General features: G+C 37.3%; 1 protein-coding gene and 1 pseudogene across 2 annotated transcripts in view; one reads left to right on the top strand and one right to left on the bottom strand.

Annotated features, from left to right (window-relative positions):
- The window catches only part of CPQ (carboxypeptidase Q), a 495,642-nt gene that overhangs the window by 312,258 nt on the left and 161,377 nt on the right, over nucleotides 1–22,007 (top strand). The window lies entirely within an intron of this gene.
- Nucleotides 17,141–17,808, bottom strand: LOC116528429 (annotated as a pseudogene). Its single transcript, XR_004259022.1, has one exon. The product of XR_004259022.1 is annotated as a 60S ribosomal protein L13a pseudogene (transcript).

Genomic DNA, 22,007 nt, shown 5'->3' with positions numbered 1-22,007 from the left:
AAGTTAGAATTTTGAGCTTTCAGGTCTAAAGAAATAAGAATTAACAGTATTACCTGGTTTTTGGAATGTGGGATATATAAGAAACATTTTTTCAGAAAAATGTAAATGATGAGCCTCCTGATTGTGATTGCTACAGCGCTTGAAAGTCCGTGTCTTAGAAAAATATTTTATTGGTATGTTTCTTCATTCACTCACTCGACAAAAATTTGTTGTGCATTGACTGCTGGTTCATGTATCAGATGCCTTGTATCAAAGAGGTAAGAGACATGACTCTTTAAGGTCTTGAAGTAAGAGAGACATTTAATTCAAAAATTGCAATGAAATTGTGGAAAGTTCTCTAAATATAGGCTGTACCTATCACTTTGGGCACCTGGTTAAGAGAGGGACCAACATGGCTTGGCTGGATCAGAATAACTTCACTAAGATGTTATTTGAAGTTTCTTTTATAAGGATAAATAGAAAAACTCCTGAGGCAAATGGTGCAGAATGAAGAATTCCCAGCAGAGTACAGAGCTTCCAGCTCTGTGCGTCATTAAAAATGAGAAAAAAATTGTTGACAGTAGCAGTCTTGGGATTGTCGGGAGAGGCAGGGGTTGTGGAATTATAGGAGATGTTTACTTTTTACCTGATATATTTATATAATGTTAGATTTTTGTGTAATAAGTATGCTTCTTTTTTGTGTAATAAGTATTACTTCTTCAGTAATCAAGAAGAAGCCATCAAATGCTCCCCTACCCCTAGCCCCAAAAAAGAAATTAAAATGTAAAGAAAGAGTTTAGGTTTTGTCATTATCATAAACACCCTGTTAACAGAAACAACAGGGCAGAGGTAAGGAGTTGGAAGAGTTGTCCAAGAGTCACCAAGCCTTCCTTGCCTAGAATACAACCATGAAGACAGCCAAAGGCATGCGAGGGCTTTGATGCAACTTCCACTGTAGCCAGAGCTTTATGCAACCATTTCCAATGCAGTGTCTTCTCTTTTAGAAGTAAGGACCCATCTGGGAAGAAGATTTTCTTCCCTAAGTCTCTAGTCAAGTCTGCCTTGGAAAATCCCCAGGAAATGCAATTCAGAGTAACAGAGAAGAAAATGAACAGCTCCAGTGAAATGGAAACCTAAAGTGTAGAACTGGAGATGGCTGGAGAACTGAAACAAATCTGGGACTAGCCCAGACCCACAAAAGAGGTCTCTTTTGGAAAGGTTTTCTCTACTGAGTTTAGCCATACCACTGGGTATAATAAAAATATTCAGGGCTTGCATTGACTGAAGATTACTATTGTAGGCGTTGTGCTAAGCACTCCACTAAGTACATATTCTCCTCTATTCCTGAAAATAAACCCAAGCAGCAGATAACTCTTGTTATATCCATTTTAAAGAAGAGGAAACCAAAGCAGAGAAAAGCTAAGTACCTCGTCCAAGGTCACCAGCTATTATGTTAACATTTAAATCTAGGCACCCTGACACCATGCCCAATACTCTTAAGTACTTTAGACTATTGTTTTAATGGAACAGCACTCCCAGTCTGTTTGTAGGAACACTCATACTCAGGATAACAAGAGGTATTATTTTAAAAGGGGAGGGGGAATGTCCTATTCTCAAATAAGTTTGGGAACTCCCTGTTGGGAGAATACTCCATGGGTATAGTGTACTTACAATGCCCTGCAGCATTTTTTGAGTGGTACAACTGAATAGGAATACAAGATTCTTACACAGATGTACTTCTGGAAGTGAGTACAAATAGCCTTGGATTTGTTTTCATTCTAGATTTTCTAGGCTACTTTTGGGAAATTAACGTTGCCAGAATATTGACAAACCAGAGTCATATGATGAATTCTTAATTGGCATGATAGAGCCTATTCTTGTGTTTCTCCTTGAAGAGTGCTTGTATCCACCCAAGTGCAAACTCTAGCCAACAACTAACTTTTTATCTGAGTCTCATTATTTTATTTAAAATCAATGCAGTATTATGGGAAATATTTGAAATATACTAAGGACTCTTTCTACCATGTTTTCTGTGGCCCCTGAATCTGAAGTTGGTAAAATTTTTATTTTCTAGAAGGAATTTTTATCTTAAAACATTCCATGAACTATGCTTATTGCCATATTGGATGCTCTTTCTGCACAATTATTTGTGAACACAAGAAGGGAGACTAATGGCCCTAGGAAAGGAATCCTATTAAAATCACTTGTCCTCAACTGTTTAGTAAATAATACATCTGCTGTTTTGCTTCTTTGATTCTGAAACTCTGCCCAAGGAGAGGCTCAGCTTAGACACTCCTACCCCTGCCCCAACCTAGTAGTCTTTCTCTACCTGCCCTGGTAGCCAAAGACAAAAGTCATAATCTCTTGGGAGCTTTACAGCTCTGCCCATCATCTGAGAAACCTAAATATTTAACTAAGTGTCCCTAGGGCAACTTTGCATCCTCCCTATAGGAACACAGCTGATGTGCTTTTGTCAATGCCACCTCCTGGCTGGAGGCCAACCAACACAAAACCAACATACTAAACAAAAACACAACCAAGGACCCTCGCAGAGACCACTTCACTTCACTGCTAATTCCATCAGAGAAGGTGCTGATATCCATGGCTGCGAGACTTGAAGACAGATCACATCACAGGACTCTTTGCAGACACTCCCCATTACGAGCCTGGAGCCCAGGAGCTCCTCTGGGTGGCTAGACCCAAAAGAACAAAAACAATCACTACAGTTCAGTTCTCAAGAAACCCCATTCCTAGGGGAAGGGGCAGAACGCTACATCAAGGGAGCACCCGTGGGACAAAAGAATCTGATTAGTAGCCCTTAGATCCCAGATCTTCCCTCTGACATAGTCTACCCAAATACAAAGAACCAGAAAACCATCTGTGGTAACGTGAGAAAACAAGGCTCTCTTATACTCCCAAAAGATGGTACTAGTGGATACCAATGGATCCAAACCAAGATAAAATCTCTGAATTGCCAGAAGTAGAATTCAGAAAGTTGATTATTAAGCTAATTAAGGAGGCACTAGAGAAAGAAAGAAAATAAAAGAAATATGACATGGAATATAAAATGAAAATTTTTCAGTGAAATAGATAGTATAAATATAAAACAATCACAACTTCCGGAAGTCAAAGATAAACTTAGAGAAATGCAAAATGCACTGGAAAGTCTCAGCAATAGAATGGAACAAGCAGAAGACAGAGTTCAAAGACAAGGCTTTCAAATTAACCCAATCTGTCAAAGAGAAAGAAAAGAGAATGAAAAAAATGAACAAAGCCTCCAAGAAGTTTGGTACTATGTTAAACATCCAAACCTAAAAATAATTGGTGTTCCCAAGGAAGAAGAGAAGTCTAAAAGTTTGGAAAACATATTTGATAGAATAATCAAGGAAAATTTCCCTGGCCTTGCTAGAGATCTAGACATCTAAATACAGGAAATTCAAAGAACACCCGGGAAATTCATTGCCAAAAAATTATCACCTAGGCACATAGTCATCAGGTTAGCTAAAGTCAAGATAAAGGAAAGAATCTTAAGAGCTCTGAGGCAAAAGCATCAGGTAACCTATAAAGGAAAAACCTATCAGATTAGCAGCAGATTTCTCAGCAGAAACTTTACAAGCTAGATGGGATTAGTGTCCTATTTTTAGCCTCCTTAAACAAAACAATTGTCAGCCAAGAATTTTGTGTCCAGCAAAACTAAGCTTCATAAATGAAGGAAAGATACAGTTTTTTCTAGACAAATGCTGAGAGAGTTCATCACTACCAAGCCAGTACTACAAAAATTGCTGAAAGGAGCTCTAAATCTTGAAACAAATCATTGAAATACACCAAAATAGAATCTCTGTAAAGCATAAATCTCACAGGACCTATATAACAGTAACACAATGAAAGAAAAGGTAATCAGGAAACAAATGCATGATGAATAAAATAGTACCTCACATCTCAATATTAACATGGATTGTAAACAGGCTAAATGCTCCACTTAAAAGATACAGAATGACAGAGTGGGTAAGAATGAACCAACCAAGTTTCTGCTGTCTTAAGGAGGTTCCCCTCACATCTAAGGAGTCACATAAACTTAAGGTAAAGGGGTGGAAAAAGATACTCCATGCAAATGGACAGCAAAAGTGAGCAGGGGTAGCTATTCTTATATCAGAAAAGACCAAACTTTAAAGCAACAGCAGTTTAAAAAGACAAAGAGAGACATTATAAAATGGTAAAAGGACTAGTCTAACAGGAAAGTATTACAATCCTAAATATATATGCACCTAACACTGGAGATCCCAAATTTATAAAACAATTACCACTAGACCTAAGTAATGAGATAGATGGCAACACAATAATATGGGGGACTATAACACACCACTGACAGCACTGAACAGGTCATCAAGACAGAAAGTCAACAAGAAAAAGTGGACCTAAATGATGCTCTACAAAAAAACTTAACAGATATTTACATAGCTACCCAACAACTGCAGAATATACATTCTATTCATTAGCACATGTAACATTCTTCAAGATAGACCATATGATAAGCCACAAAACAAGTTTCAGTATTTTTAAGAAAATCAAAATTATGGGAGGCCAAGGCAGGCAGATCACCTGAGGTCAGGACCAGCCTGACCAAGATGGCGAAACCTCATATCTACTAAAAATACAAAAAAGTTAGCCAGGCATGGTGGTGGGCATCTGTAATCCCAAGATGCTTGGAAGGCTGAGGCAAGAGAATCACTTGAACCTGGGAGTAAGAGGTTGCAGCGAGCCTAGATTGTGCCACTGCACTCCAACCTGGGTGACAGAGTGGGACCCCACCTCAAAAAAAAAAAAGAATAAAGAAAATCAAAATTATACCAAGAACTTTCTTAGACCACAGTGGAATAAAATTGGAAATCAACTCTAAGAAGCCTTAAAACCATGCAAATATATGGAAATTAAATAACCTTTGAATGATAATGGGTTCTTGAATGATAATTGGGTCAATAATGAAATCAAGATGGAAATCTAAAAGTTTTTGAACAGAATAATAATAGTGACACAGCCTATCAAAATATCTGGAATACAGCAAAAGTGATGCTAAGAGGAAAGTTTATAGCATTGAATGCCTATATCAAAAAGTTCAAAAGAGAACCAATAGACAACTTAAGGTCACACCTCATGGAACTGGAGAAAAAAGAATAATTGAAACCCAAACCCAGCAGAAGAAAATAAATGGCAAAGATCAGTGCAAAACTAAATGGAATTAAAACCAAAAATAAAAAATAAAAAGATAAATGAAACAAAACTGGTTCTTTGTAAAGATAAATCAATAAAACAGACCATTAACGAGATTAACCAAGAAGAGAGAAGATCCAAATAAGCTCAATTAGAAATGAAATAAGAAATATTACAACTGGTAGCACAGAAATACAAAAGATTATTCAAGGCTACTATGAACACCTTTACACACATAAACTAGAAAACCTAGAGGAGGTTGATAAATTATTGGAAGTATGCAGCTCTCCTAGATTAAACCAAGAAGATATAGAATCTCTTAACAGACCAGTAACAAGCAGCTAGATTGAAATGGTAACAAAAAAATTACCAACAAAAAAAAGTCCAGGACCTGACAGATTCACGGTTGAATTCTATCAGACATTCAAAAAAGAATTGGTCCCAATCCTACTGACACTATTCCCAAGAGATAAAGAAATAGGGAGTCTTCCCTAAATCCGTCTATGAAGCCAGTATCACCCAAATACCAAAACCAAGGGAGGACATAACACAAAAAAAGAAAAACACAGACCAGTTTCCCTGATGAAATAGATGCTAAAATCCTCAACAAAATACTAGCAAATTGAATCCAATAGCATATCAAAAAGATAATTCACCATGATCAAGTGGGTTTCATACTAGGGATGCAAGGATGGTCTAAGAGACATAAGTCAATAAATGTGACACAGCACATAAACAGAATTAAAAACAAAAATCACGTGATCATCTTGATAGATGCAGAAGAAGGATTTGACAGAATCCAGCATCCCTTTATGATTAAAACCCTCAGCAAAATTAGCATAGAAGGGACATACCTTAAAGTAACAACAGCCATTTCCAACAAACTGGCAGCCAACATTATACTGAATGGAGAAAAGTTGAAAGCATTCCCCCTGAGAACTGGAATAAGACAAGATGCCCATTTTCACCACTTCTATTCAACATAGTATTGGAAGTCCTAGTCAGAGCCATCAGACAAGAGAAAGATATCAAGGGCATCCAAATCAGTAAAGAGGAAGTCAAGCTGTCACTGTGTGCTCATGATATGATTGTATACCTAGAAAACTCAAAAGACTCATCCAAAAAGCCCCTAGAACTTGTAAATGAATTCAACAAAGGTTCAGGATGTGAAATTAATGTACGCAAATCAGTAGCTCTTCTATACACCAACAGCAGCCAAGTTGACAATCAAATCAAGAACTCAGCCCCTTTCATAATACCTAAAACAAACAAACTTAGGAATATACCTAACCAAGGACATGAAAGACCTCTGCAAGTAAAACTACAAAAGCATTGCTGAAATAAATCATAGACGACACAAACAAATGGAAACACATCCCATGCTCATGGATGGGTAGCATCGATATTGTGAAAATGATCATACTGACAAAAGCAATCTACAAATTTATTGCAATTTCCATCAAAATACCACCATCATTCTTCACAGAAGTAGAAAAAAATAATCCTAAAATTCATATGGAAACCAAAAAGAGCTGGCATAGCCAAAGCAAGACTAAGCAAAAAGAACAAATCTGGAAGCATCATATTACCCAACTTCAAACTACTCTCTAAGGCTCAGACACCAAAACAGCATGATACTGGTATAAAAATAGGCACATAAACCAATGGAATAGAATAGAGAACCCAGAAATAAAGCCAAATACTTACAGCTAACTGATCTTTAACAAAGCAAACAAAAACATAAAAAGGAGAAAAGACACCCTATTCAATAGTGCTGGGATAATTGGCAAGCCACATGTAGAAGAATTAAACTGGATCCTCATCTCTTACCTTACATAAAAATCAACTCAAGATGGAATAAAAACTTTAATACCTGAAACCATACAGATTCTAGAAGACAAAATTAGAAAAAGTCTTGTAGACATTGGCTTAGGCAAAGCCTTCATGACCAAGAACCCAAAAGCAAACACAACAAAAGCAGAGATAAACACATGCGACTTAATTAAACTAAAAAGCTTCTGCACAGTAAAACAAATCATCAGCAGAATTAACCCACAGAGTGGGAGAAAATCTCTTCAATCTATACATCTGACCAAGGACTAATATCCAGAATCTAAGAACACAAATAAATTAGCAAGAAAAAAAAAACACTGTCACTGTGTGCTCATGATATGATTGTATACCTAGAAAACTCAAAAGACTCATCCAAAAAGCTCCTAGAACTTGTAAATGAATTCAACAAAGGTTCAGGATGTGAAATTAATGTACGCAAATCAGTAGCTCTTCTATACACCAACAGCAAAAAGGGGGCTAAGGACATGAATAGGCAGCTCTCAAAAGAAGATATGCAAATGGCCAACAAGCATATGGAAAAATGCTCAACATCACTAATTATGAGGAAAATGCAAATAAGAAACACCTCACTCCTGCAAAAATGGCCATAATCAAAATATCAAAAGATAATAGATGTTGGCAGGGATGCGGTAAAAATGGAACAATTTTACTGTTGGTGGGAATGTAAACTAGTACAAGCACTACAGAAAACAGTGTGGAGGTTCTTTAAAGAACTAAAAGTAGATCTACCATTTAATCCAGTAGTCTTACTATTAGGTATCCACCCAGAGGAAAATAAATAATATGAAAAAGATACTTGCACACTTGTGTTTATAGCAGCACAATTTGCAATTGCAAAACTATGGAACCAGCCCAAATGCCCATCAATCAATGATGGTTAAAGAAAGTGTGGTATATGTATACACCATAGAATATAACTCAGCCACAAAAAGGAACAAGATAATGGCATTCACAGCAACCTGGATGTAATTGCAGACCATCATTTTAAGTGGGAAACCAAACATTGTATGTTCTCACTCATATGTGGGAGCTAAGCTATGAGTACACACGGGAGTATGAATGATACATTGGCCTCTGGGGACTCAGGGAAAAACATAGGGGATGTCAAAGGGTAAAACTGCCCATTGGGTACCATGTATACTGCCCAGTTGATCAGTACACCAGAATCTCGGAAATCACCACTAAAGAACTTATTCGCATAACCAAACACCACCTCTTCCCCAAAAAAAATAAAAATAAAAAAAGAATTTGCTCCTTTCCTTTTTTTAATTAGGTATAAAACTAGGTTTATGGCCATGGGGCATCTGTGCCTCCTTCTCATTTTCTTTAGAGGATGATCTTCTCATTTTTTATTCAGATATGTTATTTCCTCTAGCGGCAATTTATGTTAGTGTCTGGCTTTTCGTAAGACCCATGACAGATATATATATTTTTAGCTAGGTATTGCTGAGAACTCCTCCTGAGGTTTGAACACATTTACAAGTTTTACTAATACACTCAACAACCTTGTATCTCATTCAGCTTACGTGGACATTTCTAGTAGCATGTATAAAAAGACAAATTGTGTATAAATTGATTTGCAAAATACAACTGTGAGATAAAGCAAGATTTGTTTACAATAAGTCACTTAGTATGTGGTCTACCTTCTAGTCTGGATTTGGTATGAGAGAATCCATAGTCACTTTAGAGCCTTAGGTTGCATAAATATTGTTATTGTCATTTTATCATTTAGTTAGAATATACCATTTCTGTCTAAAAGTAGACACCATCCAGGGTGTACAGCATGATGACCCATTCTTTTCTGTTTGATAGTCTGGAGGGGTAGCAGATGAGTGCTATCAGAGGGCCCTCTTTTCTATAGCACACTCAGCTGCTTCCCCCACGTATGTTTTGATTTGGCCTGTATGCCTTAGAAAGTGAAGAATTGTGGTTGTAAAGGAAATGGAAGCTTAAGAAATTGGTATCATTTATCCTGGAGAAGAAGGGCCATAGAAAATCTTACTAATGGTATCCTTAGTGTCCCAGTGAATTTCTCCCCACCCAAGAATAGAATACATACAAGTCCATGGTAGAGCTGTCTGGAAAAGCTAGGCTACCTTACTGCAATGGCATTATCACTGTATCACAGTTGGCTTACAAGGAGATGTCTTATTTCAGTAAGAAGCTTTGACTGCCCACTTCATGTCAGGCAAATAATAGGAACAGAACACAGTTCCTTGCATCAAGGAGCTCAGAGACAGGCAATAATTGCTTCACATGGATAGAGACCTTTAAACCAGGCCTTGGAAATGTAGGAAGTGGGAAAAGAAAGAACAAATTAGAGTTCATGAAAGTACATAGTTTGAGGAGTAGAAGATGTCTTCATAAATCCAGAGCAATGAGTGAATGAGGAAGAGTGGAAAATGAGTCAAGTAAAGGGTGAGTTTGTGAAGGAGACTGGATGCAAAGCTGAAGATTAGAGTTGGTGCTCTAGGCAGCAGGCACCATTGAGGGTTTTAAGCATGGGAGTGGCATAATAGGATATCTTTCTAAAATAGAGATATTGAGTTGACTCTTTTAACGATAAAGTGCTGTGATAAATAGTATAGATATACAGAAAACAGAATAGGGAGATCCCAACTATACTGAGCCTGGAAGACTACAGCTTTGGAGTTGCTTAGCAAATTTTAGTTGCTGTGGTGGCTGAGCCAGCTTCTACCTCTCTATGTAAATATACCAAAGAGGAAGTGATGGGGTTTCCAGGGATGCTGTGTTCTTCGCCTACACACTTCTCTGCATCATGCTAATGCTGCATTTTGCAAAAGCTGTGGTTTACTCGGCTTCCAATGAATTTTGTTCCAGTAAACTTGCCTAAAAACAGAAGTCTGCATAAAACAAGAAAATATGCTGTGAACATCTGATCGGACCTTTATGGTTAACTGGGTTTTTTTAATTGCCGTGGAACATAAGGGTTTAGTTTAGTCTATTCTTAGGCCCCTCAACTCTCGCAAACATTCTCAAAAGCAAGCACTAGGAAAAAAAAGTTTCTACTGGATATGCGACAAGCTAAAGAAAGTATTGAAGGAAGTTGAGTATTATCATAAGAGTACTTACTTGGAATCCTGCTAGTGCCTTCCGTATATCAGATAATCATTATTGATGAGCTGATGCTTGGCCCATGTTCTTGTTTGACACCAGCATTTTCAGACTATATGTGACCCAGATCTCACTGACTTTTTAACCTTTAAGTTCTTGTTTCTTAATCCTTAAATAATTCAAAATCTCTAGGTAAATGAGAGGCAGCATGGATCGTAGAATAAGCATATGCTCTATATTAGATCATCTTGGATTCCAATCCTTCTATGCTACCTAGTAGTTGTATTTTCCTGAACAAATTATTTAACATTTTATCATTATTTTATATATATATTTTGAGACAGAGTCTTACTCTGTTGCCCAGGCTGGAGTGTAGTGGTGCAATCTTGGCTCACTCCAACCTCTGCCTCCCAGGTTCAAGTGATTCTTGTACCTCAGCCTCCAGAGTAGCTGGGATTACAGGCACACACCACCATGCCCAACTAGTTTTTTTTATTTTTAGTAGAGTTGGGGTTTTACCATGTTGGCCAGGCTGGTCTCAAGTGATATGCCCACCTAAGCCTCCCAAAGTGCTGGGATTACAGGCATAAGCCACCGCGCCCATCCTAAATTATTTAACATGTTAAATCTCAGTTTTCTCTTCTTTACAATGGGGACAATTTATCTTGCATACTTGATAGGATGATTTGAAATAATATAGATAGTAGCTGGTCCCTGCTAACCCATCAGTAATAGTAACCATTATTATCAGATTCCAATTACCAAAACAGCAGGTTGGATGTTCCAGGAGAGGATATAATCCCAATATCGACTCTTAGCTCTAGGGTCTTCATGTCTGTATCCCATTGCACAGTTCAGCTTGGTCAGGGGAATCCCCACAGTGAGGAAGCCCTAATAATAAATGCCAAAGGTGAGTTTGGCTTGAATAAGCTAAACTCATAAACCTTCACCCAGTGTAGCCACCATCCATATGAGGCTAGTGTATAAGGCTGATTCTCTCTTCACTGCTGTAGTGAAGAGCACTTAATATATGTGTCATAAATGTCATGCAGACTTAACACTCCGGGGACATGGGGATGCACAGATCATTGTTTTCTATTCTTTTTGCTCTCTCTGTGATGTCCTTAACCTAAGTAATAGTGTATAGAGAAAAATTTATAATATTCCTGAGGAAAAGAATAGTAGAAACAGGAAATAGCTGTTCAGGTCAATATAATTTACTACAAAATAAGTTGTTTGAGATATAGAAAAAAATCAAGGCAGAGAAAACACAGAATCAAGTGCTTACTATTTACAATTTACACTGGTGCCTGGATTCTCAATAAATCTTTCTGTTTTTTAATGTAGTCAAAACCCCACAATTTTCAAGCATTTCAGAAGATCCTCATGCATAAAAAAGCAAGGGTGGTGACCACTGATGCTTGTATTATTGTCCTTTCTCTGAAATAATGACATCTTTTAAAAGGAATATATTTAAAATGTAATTGAAATTATTGAGTTGTTGCTCTGATTAATGTATGTGGGAAAATATGTCAGGAAGTGTTTCAAAGGCTATATTTCTGTTCTCATCACCAATCACTATAGACTATAGATCCATTTAGCCATCCCATATTTGCTTGTTTTAGGTAGGATGTTAGAAAAAAGAAATGTTTTATGAAGTGCTTCATACTGGAATTACTCCCTTTCTGAAAGAAGGAAGTGTGAATTCATCTTTTATAGTGAAAGAGTTTTACATGAAGTCATTTCAAGGTCATTTTTGGTCACAAATGAAGAGTTTGGTAGAGGAATCTTTGAACAAATCACCTTTCTGAAACCTTACAATATCTTGTTGCAAAAAACACTGGTTAAACTTATAAAGCAGAGATTTTTGGTACAGATGCAAAGCATCTACCTAAGAAAGCCCCATGTCCTATATTTTCATTTTTATAATCTATAAATGTTAATTGAACACCTGGAAGAAGGGAGTAGAGAACCAATATTTATCTCCTATATGACAGTTACTTACTATGATCTTTTTAAATCCTCAAAGCCACCCTATAAGGCATGTATTATTACCACTGGCAGGTCATCGGACCTATCTGGGACTCAGTTCCTTATTAGTAAACTAGATGGTAACATGCTTGCAGGGCTATTGCATGGATCAAATATAATCTAAGCAAAACACATGTCTATTAGAGTTGCAAAGATGGAAAATACGTGGCACATCACGTTAAAGAAAACCGTAGTGTTGGTGTTGCTACTAATGGTGATCATCTTATGGCTTGAATTGAAACAGAGCACTTTGATGGAGCAGTGACATGGAATATAGAGTGACAAGGCAATGTTCGTAGTGTTGTAATAAGGAAGAACTTCAATAATGTCCTATAGCATTTTATAACAGTAGAATCATTTTACTAATCACAAATGTATAACATTCCCTGATTGTTTTAAATACTACTGCTTTAGGACTTAAATGAAGTAGAGTCAAATAAGATTTCTCATCATCCAGGTCTTTTTTTTACTTTCTTTCTTTGATATGGAGTCTTGTCTCCCAGACTGTAGTGCAATGACACAAACAGCTCACTGCTGCCTCAAACTCCTCACTTGGCTCAAGTGGTCTTCCCATACCAGCCTCCTGAGTAGCTGGGACTACAGGCATGCACCACCATGCCTGGCTAATTTTTAAAATTCTTTTTTATAGAGACAGGATCTCACTATGTTGCCCAGGCTTGCCTCGAACTCCTGGACTGAAGCAACCCTCCTGCCTTGATCTCCCAAAGTGCTGGGATTACAGATGTGAGCTACTGTACCTGGCCTCATCCTAATCTTCTTAGATTGATGTAAAGATGGGAGTAGATTGTTTCCAAGTTTAGAATAAACTAATAATGACAGCGTGCTTGAACAGGCTGTATCTAGTTCTGAGCTAACTGCTGGATATGATCCTCATTGAGTCCAGGAGTTAGGATCCACTATTACTCCTTTGACAGATGAAGGGACTAAGATTGATACACTCACAACTTGCAAAACTAGAAAATTTTATATTTCTCTTCCATAAGGTTGTTCTCTTTTCTTTGCCCTTTTTTTAAACTAAGAAATATTTCAAATGTTGAAAAATATCATAGAGTATCCTCCACCTAGATTTCATAAATGTTAATAAATTTTTTTTTTCAGATCCTTAGTTTAAAAGGAATCAAGTTACCAATACAGTTGAAACCTGTTTTCTACCTCTCCACAATCCATTTTTTTCTTTCTGTGCAGATGTAACCAGTGTTCTGAGATTGCTTTAAACTTACTCTGTAAGTATGCATATCAAAAATCCTACCATATAGTTTTTGTGATTTTGAATTTACAAAAGTGGTATTATTTTCTTCCATATTCAGGTTTATCCTTTTATTTATTTCTCCCATCTTTTTGAGGTAAATTTTAGTTTATTAATTTTCAGTCTTTCTCATTTTCTAATGTATAAACTTAAGGCCATGCATCACCCTCTAAGTGCTAGTTTAGCTGCATTTTGCAAGTTTTGAAATAGTGCCTTAAAGTTTCCAAAATAGAGACCATTACTGAGTTACTGAGCTCCAGTTCTGTTGCATATGAGTTGTAGCATTGTCTATAAAATATCAACTTTTTGTTATTTATTGAGAGTTCACTTTGACTCATTACCTGGTCGATATTTTTTTAAATGTATTGTATTGACTTGAAAAGAAGACGTAGCCTTCCTTTGCTGGGAATAGAATTCTACATAGTTCATTAGCGCACACTTATTAACCATTCAAAAGTACTGTTATTACTAGTGTTTTAATCTGCTTGATAGATCTGTTTTTGAAAGAAGAATGTTTTTAAAAACCCACTAGGATTGTGATTTTATAGATTTCTCCTTGCATTTCTGTCAGCTTAGCTTTATGTAGTTTAGGGTTTTATTGCTTTATATAGTTTGGCCAAAAGACCTTATTTATCCTGAATAATAATTTTCTCTGCAAGTCTATTTTATCAAACATTAATATCATAGAACCCATTCTTTTTGGGTTACTTTTTTTTTCTATTCCCTTTTTGACTTAGCTAGGTTGTTGTGTTTTAGTTGATTCTGGTATATTTTTAAATATCCAATCTGACAATAGAAGTTAGCAGGGAAGTTTGTCATGTTTATCTCTGTTGTGATTACTTACATTTTTGTGATTTTCTAACATTTTCTATTAAAGTTGTTATATTTGTTCTTTTTTTCTCCTTATTTGCTTTCTATTGGATTCAGTGATTTTTGTTATCCTCTCTCCTCATTTTCTCTCCATTATTTAGAAACTTATATGTTTTCTTTCTTTTAATGGTTACTATTAAATATCACATGCATATTTATCTTAATTAAATAATATAGTAACCATAGATCACTTCAATATATCTCCTTCCATCATATATATTATTGTTGATTAGTTTTTGAGTTATGCCTTGTCTATAAACTCTCCCCAAATTTGTTATAACATATTGACTATTATCTACTGTGACCTGAATGTGTCCTCCAAGTTTCATATATTGGAAATGTAATCCTCAATGTAACAGTGCAGGGAGGTGAAGCCTCTGGGAACTGTTTAGGTCATGAGGGATCTGCCCACATTAATGGATTGATGCCAGTATAAAAGGCGTAAGGAGGGAGTTCACCCCATTTTTCCCTTCTGCCTTCTGCCATGTGAGAACCGTTTCTCCCCTCTGGAAGATAAATTTTTCAATGTGCCATTTTGGAAGGAGAGACTGGGCTTTCACCTGCCAGTACCTTGATCTTGAACTTGTCAGCCTATAGAACTGTGAGAAAATAAATTTATGTTCTTTATAAATTACCCAGTCTCAGGAATTCTGTTATGGCAGCACAAAATGGACTATTTTTTATTAATGGACACATTATATATTTGGCTTTGCCACTTACTATCTGTACTACCTAGTGAGTTTTTTAAGTGTGAGATGCTTAGTTTCCCCATGTATATACTTGGGGTTATAATAGAATCTAATTATAAGTTTATTTTGATAATTAGATGAGCTACATCAGTTCCTGGCATATGACTGCTCAGTGAATTTTAGCTGTTATTATTTAGTTAGTACTTACTAGATTGTCAACATGTTCAGTGATGTTTTTATGAACTATTATTTCTTTCTCTTTCTTCCTGAAGTAGGACTCATAGTAGTTCCTTTAATAGAGTTCTGTGAGTAATAAACTTTCAGTTTTATTTGAAAACACCTTTACTTTGTTCCATCTTTGAAGGATGTTAGTTGAATGTGAAATTGTAGATGGCAGGTTTTTTTTTTTTCCCTAGAATTTGGAAGATATTATTTTATCTTTTCTGGCTCCTATAGTTGTTCTTGAGGAATCTAATTGTATCAGTAATTATCTGCATTTCCATCATGATTTGTTTGGGGACACTTTTTAAAAATATTTCCTTGTTCTTATTTTTTTCCTTCTTCAATCTGAGACCTGAGAGCTCTTATGTTTTTTTTTTTAATTCAGTAATGTCATAAGCTATTATTGCCTCAAATATTGCCTTCCCATATTCTGTCCTCTCCTCTGGAATCCATTCAGAATAAATCTATTATTTTGTTTCCTGTGTCTCTCAGTCTCACTCTCAGGTTTCCATCTCTTCAACTGGCTTTATAAGTTTCTGGGTGATTTTCTCAGATTCATCCTTTCAGTTTATAGTATTTCTCTTCAGTTATGTTTTTAATTCTACTTAATCCTTCCATTTAGTTTTTTTAACCTGATGCTTCGCATTTGGAGAAGACAAGAATAGAAATATCAGGACAATGACCTGACTGTGGCACTCTTGGCATAGAATCATGAGGGAGGGGGTAAGGAGAACAATTAATTGCATGCTCTGATTCTCAATCAGTTTACCATCAAGTTTTTTTTTTAAATGCTTTAAGTTCTAGGGTACATGTGCAGATCCTACAGGATTGTTACACAGGTATACACATGCCATGGTGGTTTGCCGCATCCATCCCCCCATCACCTACATTAGATATTTCTCCTAATGTTATCCCTCACCAGTCCCCCACCCCCTGCTAGCCTTCCCTTAACTTCCCATCTCCCAACAGGCCCCGGTGTGTGATGTTCTCCTACCTCTGCCCATGTGTTCTCATTGTTCAACCCCCACTTATGAGTGAGAACATGTGGTGTTTTGTTTTCGTTTCTTGTGTCAGTTTGCTGAGAATGATGGTTTCCAGCTTCATCCATGTCCCTGCAAAGGACATTAACTCATATTTTTTATGGCTGCATAGTATTCCATGGTGTATATATGCCATATTTTCTTTATCCAGTCTATCTTTGATGGGCATTTGGATTGCTTCCAAGTTTTTCCTATTGTAAACAGTGCCACAATGAACATATGTGTGCATGTGTCTTTATAATAGAATGATTTATAATCCTTTGGGTATATACCCAGTAATGGGATTGCTGGGTCAAATGGAATTTCTATTTCTAGATCCTTGAGGAATTGCCACACTGTCTTCTGCAATGGTTGAACTAATTTACACTCCCACCAACAGTGTAAAAGTGTTCCTGTTTCTCCACATCCTCTCCAGCATCTGTTGTCTCCAGATTTTTTAATGATCGCCATTCTAACTGGTGTGAGATGGTATCTTAATGTGGTTTTGATTTGCAATTCTCTAATGACCAGTGATGATGTACATTTTTTCATATGTTTGTTGGCTGCATAAATGTCTTCTTTCAAGAAGTGTCTGTTCATATTCTTTGCCCACATTTTGATGGGGTTGTTTGGTTTTTTCTTGTAAATTTAAGATGTTTTTTAGATTCTGGATATTAGCCCTTTGTCAGATGGATAGATTTCAAAAATTTTTTCCCATTATGTTGGCTGCTGGTTCACTCTAAAGGTTGTTTCTTTTGCTGTACAGAATATCTTAAGTTAAATTAGATCCCATTTGTCTATTTTGCTTTTGTTGCCATTGCTTTTGGTATTTTAGTCATGAAGTCCTTGCCTATGCCTATGTCCTGAATGGTATTGCCTAGGTTTTCTTTGAGGGTTTTTTTGGTGGTAGGTCTTATGTTTAAATCTTTTTTTTTTTAGGAATTAACAGTCTTTATTGGGCTCAGACCAGGAGTCCATGCGTCTTGAGGACCTCTGTGTATTTGTCAATTTTCTTCTCCACGTTCTTCTCGGCTTGTTTCCGTAGCCTCATGAGCTGTTTCTTCTTCCGGTAGTGGATCTTGGCTTTCTCCTTCCTCTTCTCCTCCAGGGTGGCTGTCACTGCCTGGTACTTCCAGCCAACCTCGTGAGCCAGGCGCCCCAGATAGGCAAACTTCCTTGTAGGCTTCAGACGCACGACCTTGAGGGCCGCAGGAACCACCATCCGCTTTTTCTTGTCGTAGGGCGGTGGGATGCCGTCAAACACCTTGAGGCGGTCCAAGGCGGCCTGGCCTCGCTTGGTCTTGTGGGGCAGCATGCCTCGCACGGTCCTCTAGAAGATGCGGCTGGGGGCCCGGAAGTGGTAGGGGCCTCGGGAAGGGTTGGTGTTCATCCGCTTGCGAAGGGAAGCCAGGTACTTCAACTTGTTTCTGTAGAAATTGCCAGAAATGTTGATGCCCTCGCAGCGAACAACCACCACCTTCCGGCCCAGCAGTACCTGCTTAGCCACGATGGCTGCCAGGCGGCCCAGGAGATGGCCTCGGCCATCAAGCATCAGGACCTGCACCTCCGCCATCTTCGGGAGCCACCCGGAAAAGCATGTTTAAATCTTTAATCCATCTGGAGTTAATTTTTGTATAAGGTGTAAGGAAGGGGTCCAGTTTCAGCTTTCTGCACGTGGCTAGCTAGTTCTCCCAACATCATTTATGAAACAGAGATTTTAGCCTTTTGTGTGTGTTTTCAAAGACATAAAAAACAAAACAGCATATAAAGTTGTTAAATAATAATGTATCTCCAAATTTTGCTTTTCACAAAAATTTATAACAACCATACTGTAATTTAACATAAAATGACCAGTGTCACTGTACCAAATTGATATTCTTATAACTAAGCGAAAAGAAATTAAATTTGCCAATTTAGTTTATTTGGGGGACTATCTCACCCATAAAGGTATAATTTTTCTATGTTTTTTGAATACTTGAAACTGGTTCATAGAGTCCCTTTCATGATCATAGGTTTGTAAACACTGGGATAACATTACTGTTTGCATCTCTAGAAAATGGGAGTCATTCTTGCCTACCTCCTTTTGTTCAGTGTTTAGCTACTGCTGGCTGGTCCAGAAACTGCCATCTACAGCCTCTGCTCCTTCCCTTCTTGACCCAAGTTGCAACATCTACAGAAGATGAAGATGCAGTTTGTAAATGGTCCAGGAGTGGGTGTTGATTAGCTTTTAGAGGATGTTGCTTGGACTAGCACAAGGAGTATCATACACAACTATCTTGTTGTCACCCTTGACAAATGACCCTGATTTTCATATCAGATCAGAAAATTTGATCAGACCGTCAAAGCAAATGTGTTCTTTTATGGTTTATTAGTGATTCTTCCCAGCTTTGGTAAATGCAATTTATATAATCAACTTTCAAAGATTTTCACTATGGGTTTTTGTATATTTATTCTTGCAGAATAATGCCTTAGAAAATTTTATACAGACTTTTCTTGGCAATTATTAAGCAGTTTTTCCCTTTTTCCACTCTCAAACCCCAATACCCAGCATGAAGAGGAAACAAATCTCGATTTCCAAATCTAAGCCACTCATGACACATCTGGCTGGGCTTACTCTGAAACTGGACTATCACTGAAGGACAGTAGGCAGAACACTAGTCACTGGAGAGCCTGAGGAGACCATGGGAGGGGGAATCAGGAAGCCATCAAGAGATGCAGCCCTCTTGCTGCTTTATGTAGTTAGAGAGAGAGCATATTTTTAGAAAGGACTTTGCTAGGAGGATAAACAACACAGTTCTATTATTTGGACTTTTGAATCACACGTCTAGCCCTTAAACTTACCTAATAAACCCCTATGTACTATTCTTTTTCCATAAGGAAAAAAAGGGCATTAGGCGAGGGAGGGATGGGTATATTAATGAATATACTTAGGATTGCTATATTGAAATCTGGGGAATATTGATACAGAGACCAAAATGGGGAGTGAGTGATGTTGATCATTGTTGGTTAGTGCCCCTGGATGGAGCAAGGAGTAGGTCCCTGAATGGGTACAGGTAGGAATCATGTAGGAAATGGACACATGTGCATCCTTCAAATCCCTCCATGGGGCTGCTGCCTACTGCTTGTATTGAAAGGCATTTTATGTTGCATCTACTTGAAGATGCCTAAATATGCTATATATTCACCTCTCCTCATTCAACATATGTCCATATATTATATACTTCCTTGTCATAATTGAGCTCTTAAAGCATGATTTTTAATCTGCACATGCCCACATCCAATGCAAGGTAAAAACCCATAGTGTCTTTCAGGTTTAGAACTGACCACAGTCAAGTGCTTTAGGACAGGAAAGTGAGAGGGCCAGAGGGAAGCTTCGCTTTGGGGAGTAGAAGAGCCAACCTACAGAGGCCTTTGGTCTCCCACAGAAGCACGGAAATAATAAGGAAATGTAACTAAGACTAAAGAGAAAGGAAAGAAGAGAGAGAGAAGTTAAGAAACACAGCCAAGTAGAAGCAGAGCCTGCTCGGGGAAGCATAGATGAGTTAGAGGAGTGACATTTGGGGTGCACGTCAGAAAATCAGATGGAAAGTCCATGTTTGTCTGTTTTGTCTGGTCACCATAATTATTCTCGCTCTGAGTTTCAACTTTTGTTAATCATACAGCTTTTGTTTAAATATCTAATAGTTTTGCTTTTGTCCTTCCTTGGCTCCATCTTAAACATCACATTAATGATAGCTCAGGGAACTTTTAACCTAGGCAATCTTCATGTGAGCTCCCTTCAGTTCCTTTTGATATACAGGTATTTAAAGTGATAGTTCTTTCCTCTTATGGAAGATGGATCTTATTTAATAATTTTTTTAAGCGGAGAGATTAGTTGTGGTCACAGTGGCAAATTTTTCATAATTCTCCAAGTACTATAAAAAGTAACTTAATGGCATAATGTGAATTCCCATGATGAGAGTCATCCTGTCACTGTGAATTGCCGTAATCATCTTTGAAGTGATATATCTTACCACACTGTCTGTCAGCAACTATGTAGGGTCTGTTTTAGATTCAAAAATATGTGAGATTCGTTTATCTATATCCAAGGAATTCAGACATTTTTTGTTGTTGTTTTTGGATCTGGTCACTGTTTGCTAGTTCAGTTGTGGGGTAGTTTTCTTATGTTTATCTGTCCTGAAATTTTATATTCATAGGCAACTTTTACATGCTCTTTTTTTCTTACCCTTCACTTGATGGAGGGAGGTTATAGAAGAAAAATAACCTTTTATCTTTTCTCAGTGACATTAACTTCGTTGCATTTAACTTTTTCATACATTGTATACCTACTAATTTACAGAAGCCTTATTTCTAAAAAATGTAATATATACGACTTAAGACTGATCAGCATCTTCTCCTGCCTACTAAATGCATATTCAGAGTTTTTATTTTGTTTTCTTTTTGTATCTTCCAGACTGGGAAAAAATGTACTATTTGTAAGCAGATGATTTAATTTCAATAAATGTCTTTTTATTTCTCTCTCCCTTTGATTTATCACTTGGAAACCATGAGAAACATCCAAGTGCAGATGCTGTTTTCCAGCTTTGACAAAACATTGCTTGTTGACCTTACAAACTTAGAAAGATTTATCCCCTGTGATTCAATGGTGGAAGTAATAATATTAGCAGTTAAAATCTTCTAAGACATGATCAGGAAAAGGAAACTTTGGTCATTCTGCTTCTTGTTAAGAACAGCTGGCAATTTAAAAAGCAGACACTTGCAAAGGGGGGAGGAGATGAAGATGATCAAAGAAAATGCCTCCTCCGTTAGTTGAATATGAACTGAGGATGATGCATAGTAATAATAAAATCAGACTCTTAGAAGCTTTCCCTTGATTAGTGTGTATATGTTCTTATTTTTATTTAGTCTTCAAAGATGACTTTTCTTAGGTATTTATTCTCTTTGAAGGAAATACGTCTTGATCAAAATATTTTTTGCCAAATACTTGTTGTATATAAAAGCCAGTGAGAGATGTCATATTTGCTGTGGCTATGTTGAGACTCTGACAAGATTATCTGCTGTGTGAGTGATGTCTGTGAGAGTGACCTCTAGCCATGCCTTCTGCACATTGATTCCACTCATCTGCCGGGAGGCAGAGGTGAGTCCTGTCATTCTGAGGGCTTCCCATTAGAAGCCAGGCCCTCTGCAGTCTCTAGAACTGAGGAACTAAATGAGACTGCCACATTGACCGTTAAGTTTCTTGATTGTGAGGAAGCATCTTTAAGAGGAAATGATTCTGCAGACAGAAATATGCGTGACCAGTTTTACAGGATGTGATGTCATCTGACTGGTGGAGCTTGTCTTTCCACCAAAGGCTTGTACAGCAGAAAGAGAAAGAAATGGGCATGTTTCAGGTCAGTTCTGAATAATGGAAGAAAGAATGAAAGAAAGGAGAGGAGAGGTGAGGAAAAGAAGGAAAAAGGAAAAGGAGCATGTGAGCTGGATTTCTTCAAACCCCACCAACCTGGACAGTGAGTCCTGGGAGCAAAATAATAGTGAGCCTCAGCATCTAACATCAAACCACCCATACTTCCTTCTGGTTTAAGAAATTCTGGTTTCTCAGCTGTGATAAAATTAATAGGACATATTCCTATTTGTTCTTTGTGTTATTGGTTCTCTTCTCCTCCTGAACCTTTAGCCAGAAATAGAGATGCACCCTTTCTTCTTCAGTAGCTTTGAGGATCAAAGTGTCTTAGTTGCCAGAGCTGGGAGGGGATCTCAAAGATTGTCTAGTAGAACAATCTGTTGTTCATA

This window comes from Sapajus apella, unplaced genomic scaffold (genome assembly GCF_009761245.1).
Source record: "Sapajus apella isolate SASKATOON/1434 unplaced genomic scaffold, GSC_monkey_1.0 scaffold3, whole genome shotgun sequence".
Classification (NCBI taxonomy): domain Eukaryota; kingdom Metazoa; phylum Chordata; class Mammalia; order Primates; family Cebidae; genus Sapajus; species Sapajus apella.
Note: the sequence above shows the minus strand (reverse complement) of the source record. Positions and strands in the feature narration are given on the sequence as shown.